Genomic DNA, 8,434 nt, shown 5'->3' with positions numbered 1-8,434 from the left:
CGACATTCTTTTATTTTTCCCCATGGGTGCGTAGTTGGGAGCTTAAGAGCTCTACCAAGACGCGGAGGACCAGTGTCATATTTTTGTTTTTATTTCGTTACACGTCGGTGGCTTCAGGATGCGTGATCGTGCAACCTTGTAGATGGATATTGTTGTTCTTTTTCTTCCTTTAGCATTCTTCTTGGTCTTTTTCTCTAATTCTATTTAACACTTAAATTAGAAATATATGCACATGCAAAAGCAGACATTTAATTACAAAATTCACATAAAAACCCTGTCTTAAACTAGCTCATTTGATTGTACATCAATATAATATATTTATGTACATTCCTCAACAATAGAAAAATATAAGTGCACGCTCGTGAATAAAACGTTTATGTGTATGAAATGAGATAACTACATTTGAATTCAGTTAGTCAACTAGAGAGGTATTTTTAAAGATATCAATGGTTCAGGGAAGAATTTAATAATATGCTTCTGGTTTGAACATGTTTTCAATACTTCTATGTATAGAAAAATAATATGGTCAACTTAATAGCCTTAACGGGCCATAAAACCACCATTTATTGGGAGTCCAAAGCCAAAAGGGTAAAAAATAAATTGTCAAAAAATTCTAAAAGGGCAAAATAGTTCAGTTTAGAAACAAAATGGAAACTTTTTAACAGTTGAACTAACATCGTACAAATTAGGTTGACCACCACAAGGCGTGAAATTTGATGTTACAAGGCTCTGACTGCACCTTGTAAGGCGCAAGTACTATGCGACCTCCTTCCAAATTAAAAAAAAATCCCTTGAATTGTCAAGTGTCCAAAACTTCCATAAATACTCTCAGCTAATCCAATGTTTAGCCGGTGGCTGAGCTCACATTTCACCTAATTACTTTTCTATGTGTCTCCTTCATATTTCAATTTTACTAAAACAGGAAACCCTTTTCACGAATGGATTTTTAGACTAAACTTAATTTCTACTTATATGAATATGTTTTTCTTTTATCGAATGAATAAAAAACGGATCAAACTAAAAGGATTATAAGGTCTAAGTTATGCTGCTATAATCTTTACATATTTTTAGATGCCACATATTCAATAAGATTATTATTTAAGCAAACAAAGGCTTATTTATTATTTTATTTGGTATCCCTTTTCAGGTCATACTCTAAATTAACGCGGAATTATTGTTGAATAACTGCTTTTAGAGGTGGCTCAATGCCTGCACCATAACCTCCTCCATTATATGCATGTTAATGTCATGTTTATGACTAACCTTTTGTATGCCTCTATGTAACTCTATAAATAGAGCATATAAGTTCATATTGTATACACTTCAAGATTTGGTGAATACTTTAAAGAAAAAAAGTTATTTCATATTGTTCATCTTATCTTATATTCTTCTTGTATTCATCTTTATATTGTTCTTATATTCTTAAGTTTTACAACAAGATTCCACATAATAAGCTTATTTTTTGAAACAGAAAAAAAGGCTTATTTATTTTTTTCTCTAGTACGCCTTTTTAAGCCATACTCTAAATTAACTTAGAATTATTGTTGAATGAATGCTTTTAGAGGTTGCTCAGTAAGGCGTATACCACCTGCTCCTTTCAAGGCGCATGGAATTGCGCCTTGCGGCGGTCAACCTAATTTCTACAATGTTAGCTCATCCGTTAAAAAATTGCCCTTTTGGTTCTAAAATGAATTTTGGTACCCTTTTGGAACTTTTGAAAATATTTTTTACCCCTTTGACTCAAAATTTTTTATGGGTGGACCCATTTTTTCTACAATATCTTTATTGAGTACTTTGTTCATCTAATATTAGTTATCAACTTTTCTCTTTGTAGGCTACTTAAGAAAATCTGAATAAAATCATAAATTTTACTAGTTTTATTTTTTATCCATGAATATCAAGCATGCTTCAAAACTAATGAAATATCAAGGCCACATTAATAGAGAATAGGGATTAGTGATAACTAGTAATTCCAACATTTCCAAATGGACCTACTCAGGGCATATTGAGGTCTCACCTACAAATTAAGAATTATCATCTCATAGTATAAGTTTGCCCTAGACTTTTGTAATGATATAAGCATGACAAGTGGTCGACAAATATGTTAGGTTGTTACCTTACAATGCCTTGAGGATCAAAACCAGCATGACACCAAGAGGGCATACTCTCATAAACTGTATGCGTTCATGAATGGGCTAACTGTGAGGTCTGGAGATAAGCATGTCAGCAGTGCAGTTCAGTATAATGTTACCTTTATATTTCTATGTACAGGTTTTGCATAGAGTGATCTATTCCAAGAATATGGCGATCAATCATTCCAGCATAATTACATGCAGGTCTAAGATCAAAACGTTTTACATGCAAGAAGCAACAATATTTACCATCTTATATCACTATAAGAAAACAGTCTCTAAAGGAGGGAAATCTGGTCTCGGAAAGTCAAAATCTTGTCCCAAACGAGCATTTGAGACCAGAAAAATCTGGTAGCCACCCATCCTAAAAGCTTCCTTCGCTATCACTCAACAACAACGGGACAAAGAAAGTAGTCGTTAATGGTTTTTGGGACGGGAATCCAAACTAGTCACGAAATATCTTTAGGGATGTTATTTCTAGTCTCATATAGAGAAGATATATCTTGGGAAATAAATTTTTTAGGTCGGTAAAACTCTAACAACCACCAAAACCTAGTCGTATTAATCTTTAGAGACATTATAGATCAATCTCTAGCGACCGTTAAAGACATGTCCTTAGAATTGCTTTATAGACGATAATTATCTGGTCCTAGAAATACCTTTAGCGACTCACCAACGTCGTCCTATAATAGCTATGGCGAGTATCAACAACCCCTTCCTAGAATATATTAGAGACAAGCAACAAGCTTCCTGGACATAGATTGGCCTTTAGAGAGCAGCAATAATTCTTGTACTTGATTGAGCACTAATACATTTCAACAAATATCGAATTGCTACTAAAGATTTTGCTTCGAAAAGATGATATATATATGAGATAAGAGACAGCGAAAACAAGATATATGTAAGAAAGCAATTCATTACAATAAACTAATTGACATCCATGATATTGGTTTCAATATATATTTGTTTAACAAAAAAAAAATAGCTAACATCCGAGTTAGACTAACATCAAGTTTTGCATTAAATTTGTAGAAAACTAATAGTGAGCTGATTCATCTTCTTCTAAACATGTATCTAGCAGAAGAATGAACAGAAGCTAGGAAAAAATTGAGAGGTCCAATGTTCATCAAATGCTATCCAGAAACATCAACAAAAACTGCAAGAAAATATGAAAAGTATCCATTAGAAAGACTTTGAGATGCATTGACCGAGAATCTAATATCTATTTTAAAGATTAACAACTAAATACAACATCAGTCATATAATAAAAATGAAAGAAATGAAAAGGAAGCTACCTTTCTTAGAAGTGTGGCAATGCCAAAGTCAGTAAGGTGTCCCATCATTTCGTTGTCAACACACTGCTAGACTAAAGAACAACGTGAATAACCAGAACTGAGTAACCATGATGGAGAAATTCCAAAGCAAATTCAACGTCGAACATGATATTCAATTTCTGCATTATAGTTAAGCCACGAGAATATAGCAACTTGTTTAAGCTCTTCTTTGGAATGTACTCAAGTATCAGTGCTTTAAAATTCAAGTTAAAACAACAGCTGCTAATGATTTTGGTGAGATTTCTGTGACAAAGATTCCAAACGATTTCACATTTCCTGTCAAAGGTTTAAAATGTACACATTGAAAATTTTGACAGCTACAGTCATCCCATCTGCTACCTCATGTGACAAACTTTTTTACCTCGTCATCTTATCAACATGAAAACTATTTCTTATCCCCCCCCCCCCATGACAGACATAATAGAAGAGGCAGCTAAAAACATGCTTTTGAGGGTTACCATACACCTTACTGACTGTGGCATTGCAGAACTATCTTCTCATGAATTAAAAGACCTCTTATAATAAAATAAAGTCTGGTATATTGTTACTTACATGGTCAACATAAAAACAATTGTCATTCAGTTGAAACAGGTGATATTGTAGGTAGGAAATCTTACTGTTGAGCAGAAAGAGTTCTTTCATCTCATCTTCTAAGATAGACAAGCGATCATTTAAGGATTTGTTTACTCAATCAAGTATTCGTTTCTTCACTCAGTAAGTTATCATCTCGAGTTGAACGTAGAGCGACTAGTATTTCAGCCTTTGAAGAAGTCCCACGTTTAAAATCTTTCGCCTTTAGTCAACCCCCAAATCCAAATACATGGCTATGAGTTTGTGGTCCACAACACTTTTCAACAATCTCTATACTAGATAGAGATGTATCTTCTTGAACTATTTCCTCAAGTTGAGCCTAGAAAATATGTAAAAGGACTTTTTCTATCAAAATACATAACAATTTTAGGCTATTTACGTATTCAATTTACCAAACGTACATGTGTTTCAATTGCTTCAGGTTCAACAAACTTGTTATCTTTCTTACAAGTCATTTCGTCAGATTACCAGCTTTCCCACCCTTTACATCAAATTTAAACATGTCAAATAACACAAACCTTGTAAATACTTCATCAAAAATGATAAATAATCTCTCGAATATGTTTGTTACCAATATGATGAAGCATCTTCAACTTAGATCTGTTTGTTGCATTCCTGATGCTTCTTGCCTATATATGGGAAACATAAGCCTAATTAGAATAATTATAACAAAATTGTTAAAACATAAGGCATCTCATGCCTGAACAAGCTTCAAGGTTGTTTCCTAGTAATAAACTTCAGAAGTATACATACCTGGAAACTTTCAGAAGTAAAATGTTCCTTTACTAACCATTTCCATTCTTTTTTGTCTATTCCCCTTGGGATATTCTTAGGGGACTGTTGAATGGGCTTATCCTTCACATGTTTTGCATGTAAGTATCCTCTCCATTTGTCCCATAGGTCATTCATCCATCACAAGATATATATGATCACGAATTCATGATGATCATTCATGTCAACAACCTCAAATTTGTGCTACTGAAAATTAGTACTGATATCATTCAAAGAAATAATGACTCATCATATTCATCTTCACACTTCTGTAGAGTTTTTAACGTGTTATATGGAGCCACTTCCATAGTCACATCGTTTTTACTTTTTAGAATACAATTAGGATTAAGGTGATAGAAAGCGAACAGTTGTAAAGTCATAAAAGGTTCTTCCCGTTGACTGCGACACACTGAATTGCCAGTCAGGGACATATTGACCATATAACAATGACTATGCCAAAAATAATCATTAGCGGCAATAAATATGTATTTTTAGAGACATTGGTTCTAATGACACTTAACTAATGCCGGTAAAGGTTTTATCACTCTTTACTAATGTCAATATTTATTGCCACTAAAATTTATTTTTGTTCTTGTGAACCCACGATATATAGCAGATAATAGGAACATGATACAATAAAAATGAAGTAAAATGTTGTCAGGTAAAACTAGAGACAGTGATAACCATAGAGGACAAGAAACAACACTATATAAAAGGGGACTCACTAGTTCTCCAATAATAATTAAAAAAATTACTGCAGTTGGACTCGCTAGTTTCCAATAAAAAAAAACACAAATTTCTCATCTTTTACCTATTTAATCTACTTGTTAATAACCAATGAGGCCTAGTCCAAGTAATTAGGTTGAAATCTTTATCTAATTTAAAGGGGATATATATCGACTTATGAGAAGTTAACAGGACACACTTATCGTTCAACTAAGGAAAAACACTAGCACATGACTAAGATTTTTCTTGGTACAATAAGAAATAGTTAAACATCTCGGTTTATCTAACTACGTTCCATTGTGAAGATACTTGATCTATATTCTTCCTTTTGAGTTTCCAAAGCAATACCTTAATGAGGCAGAAACAGAAGATATATTTGTACTTCTAGTAATTGCACAATCAAAACAAAAAAATCTACCTGAAAGTCAGGGATGTAGTTGTCTTACCATTGCCAAATATATTTTTTTGAAAAAGGCAATTATTTTCATCCCATATCTCGCACAAGCTGCTATAATATATTCAACAACTATTCTCTACATAAATGAAAAGAAATGTATAATATTCTGAACAAGCAATTGAAATGAACTAGTTACATGCATTAGTTCTTCATTTACACCTAATTATTGACCTAGTTACTAGTAATCCTTCTTACAAGAAAATGAAAACTTCATATAATAATCTTGAAGAATTAGCATCTATCAAATAGATAGTTAAATAGAAAGTTAATTCATATAGGCTCTTTTACCAAAACTAAAAATAACAACAAGAGCAATACTTCCCAGGCTAAAGCAGAGGAACTAGTGGGCAGGTAAAAGCAGTCTTTAGAAGTCTAACTAAGGAAGACTTACCAACCACTTAGGAAGGATAAGAAACATAGCTACAAAACAAAAGAAATCATTGGAGGCAATGAGACGACACTCATCTCAACTGGCAATGCTAGTTTTATGAAACAACATTAATTTTGTACCTAAACTGTTCATCTCATACTCGGGTAGCAAAATAGCAAAACGAATAATATCAGATCAGAGTTACTAGCAAAATCCCCATCCAGCTTATTCTTTCAATATCTACACCATAGGCTAAACTAGTTATTTCATGCAAGTAACCCCCTGGAACAAAACAAATGTGGAATCTCATACAAGAAAATGATAGTATATCTTGATTTACTCGTAAACAAAACTACCAACAAGGGACAAACACAAACCAAGAAAAGCAATCAAGCCAAAAAAAGCATTTCATCTGTTCTTAGTTATATGACACAATTTGATGCCCATTGTGTATGGGCTAGCATTCACTCACCTCGACTAATTCCATGGGATATCATTTCCCAGTAGCAACAACTAGCAGACATTGATATCACCAAGACTAGGACATATGGGAATAATCACCTAGTATTATGTCTCCTCAGAAAATTGAATCTAAGACCTCATGGTTCTTACCCATTCATTGATCTCTAGACCACACCCTATAAGAGCATGTCACTAAGGGTAAATGTGAAAGTTAAAGAACTTCCAAATATAAAAATTCTCATTCTTTTTGGTTTTGATACTGCATTTTTTCTTTTTCTAAAATAGATTATTTGTTCCTGCTTTAATATATTTTACAAGAGCCAAAGCTCTTTCGGGTACTGCCCTCTACCATCAAAAGGTAGGAGGTAAGGTCCCATGCCCACTTGCACAATTACACATGGTATGTAGTACATATTAACAAGCAAAATCATAGTATCAATAATTTACACAATTTTACCAATAAGAAGTCATGTTTTTGGAATAGACAAATAAACAAAGATTGTTTAAATTAATAACGTACACAGCTACCAACAAAGAATAAATAGAAATAAAGGAAAACAAATGTTAGTGTTTTTAAAAGAAATGGGGCAGCACAAAATTATTAAAATGTCTCTCAGGAATCAGGATTGAAATGACATTCAATAGCTTTCAATAATTTTATTAAGCATTGAAGGGCTTTAAATAGCCAAATAAAATTTAAACAACCTAAAATATCTCAACAATATAAACAAATTAACTTAAATTCAAAATTCAAATTTATTCAAACTAAATAACTTATTTTGCTAAAAGTTACTTCTTTAACTAAAAGCAAACTTCAATAACAATCAAGCCAAATAAAACACTTCATCATTTCTTAGTTATATGACTTTTTTTTATGAATATGGTATCTGGACTGACTTTGAGACACCTCAACTAATTCTATGAGATAGCTGTCATCTCCTACCAACAACCGGTACCAAGTAACCCTATCACCAAATGGTTCTAAACCTGTTCATCAACCATTACGCCTCACCCAACAAGAGAATGTCCCTTAAGTAAATGGAAAGTTAAAGAACTTCCAAATATAAAAATGCTCATTCGTTTTGGTTTTGATACTACTCTTTTATTTTTCTAAAATGTCTTATTTCTTCATGTTTTAATATGATTTACTAGAGGCTAGGGTCCTTGATAAACAACTCCTCTTCCTTCAAAAGGTAGGAGGTAGTGTCCCAGACCTCAGTTGTAAAACTACACATGGTATGTTGTACATATTAACAAATAAAATCATGATTTAATAAGTTATAAAGTTCTACAAACAAGAAGACATCTTTATAGAATAGCCTAATAAAAAAGACCGTTGAGATTAATTATATGCACAACAACCAACAAGGAACAAGAATAAATGGCTAAAAAACAATCAAGTCAAAAAAGCACTTCATCTATTCTTAATGTGGTGTTTGGGTAATATTTCACGCACTTCAACTAATTTCACGGAATACATGTCACGTCTCACAAGCAACATGTACTAAGTAACTCTTTCACGAGGTTAAGACCGAGGAGGAAAAATCACTTAGTGTTTTTTGTCTCCATAGAAAATCATAACCTGATATAT

The 8,434-nt window shown here is 32.8% G+C and overlaps 1 long non-coding RNA gene across 2 annotated transcripts; it reads right to left on the bottom strand.

The window, feature by feature from the left end:
• Positions 1–3,032: 3,032 nt before the first annotated feature.
• LOC104647921 (uncharacterized) lies at positions 3,033–7,399 on the bottom strand. 2 transcript variants are annotated; one of them, XR_011221718.1, is made up of 7 exons: positions 6,854–7,399; positions 4,811–6,087; positions 4,629–4,686; positions 4,459–4,538; positions 4,084–4,376; positions 3,428–3,585; positions 3,033–3,288 (listed from the first exon to the last, which is right to left on the bottom strand). It is a non-coding gene; the product is annotated as an uncharacterized lncRNA (long non-coding RNA). The 2 variants fall into 2 exon arrangements; XR_741914.4 differs by having other exon boundaries at positions 4,629–6,087.
• Between the last annotated feature and the right edge of the window lie 1,035 nt (positions 7,400–8,434).

Source organism: Solanum lycopersicum, chromosome 6 (genome assembly GCF_036512215.1).
Source record: "Solanum lycopersicum chromosome 6, SLM_r2.1".
Classification (NCBI taxonomy): Eukaryota; Viridiplantae; Streptophyta; class Magnoliopsida; order Solanales; family Solanaceae; genus Solanum; species Solanum lycopersicum.
This window is presented reverse-complemented; position numbering and strand designations above follow the sequence as displayed.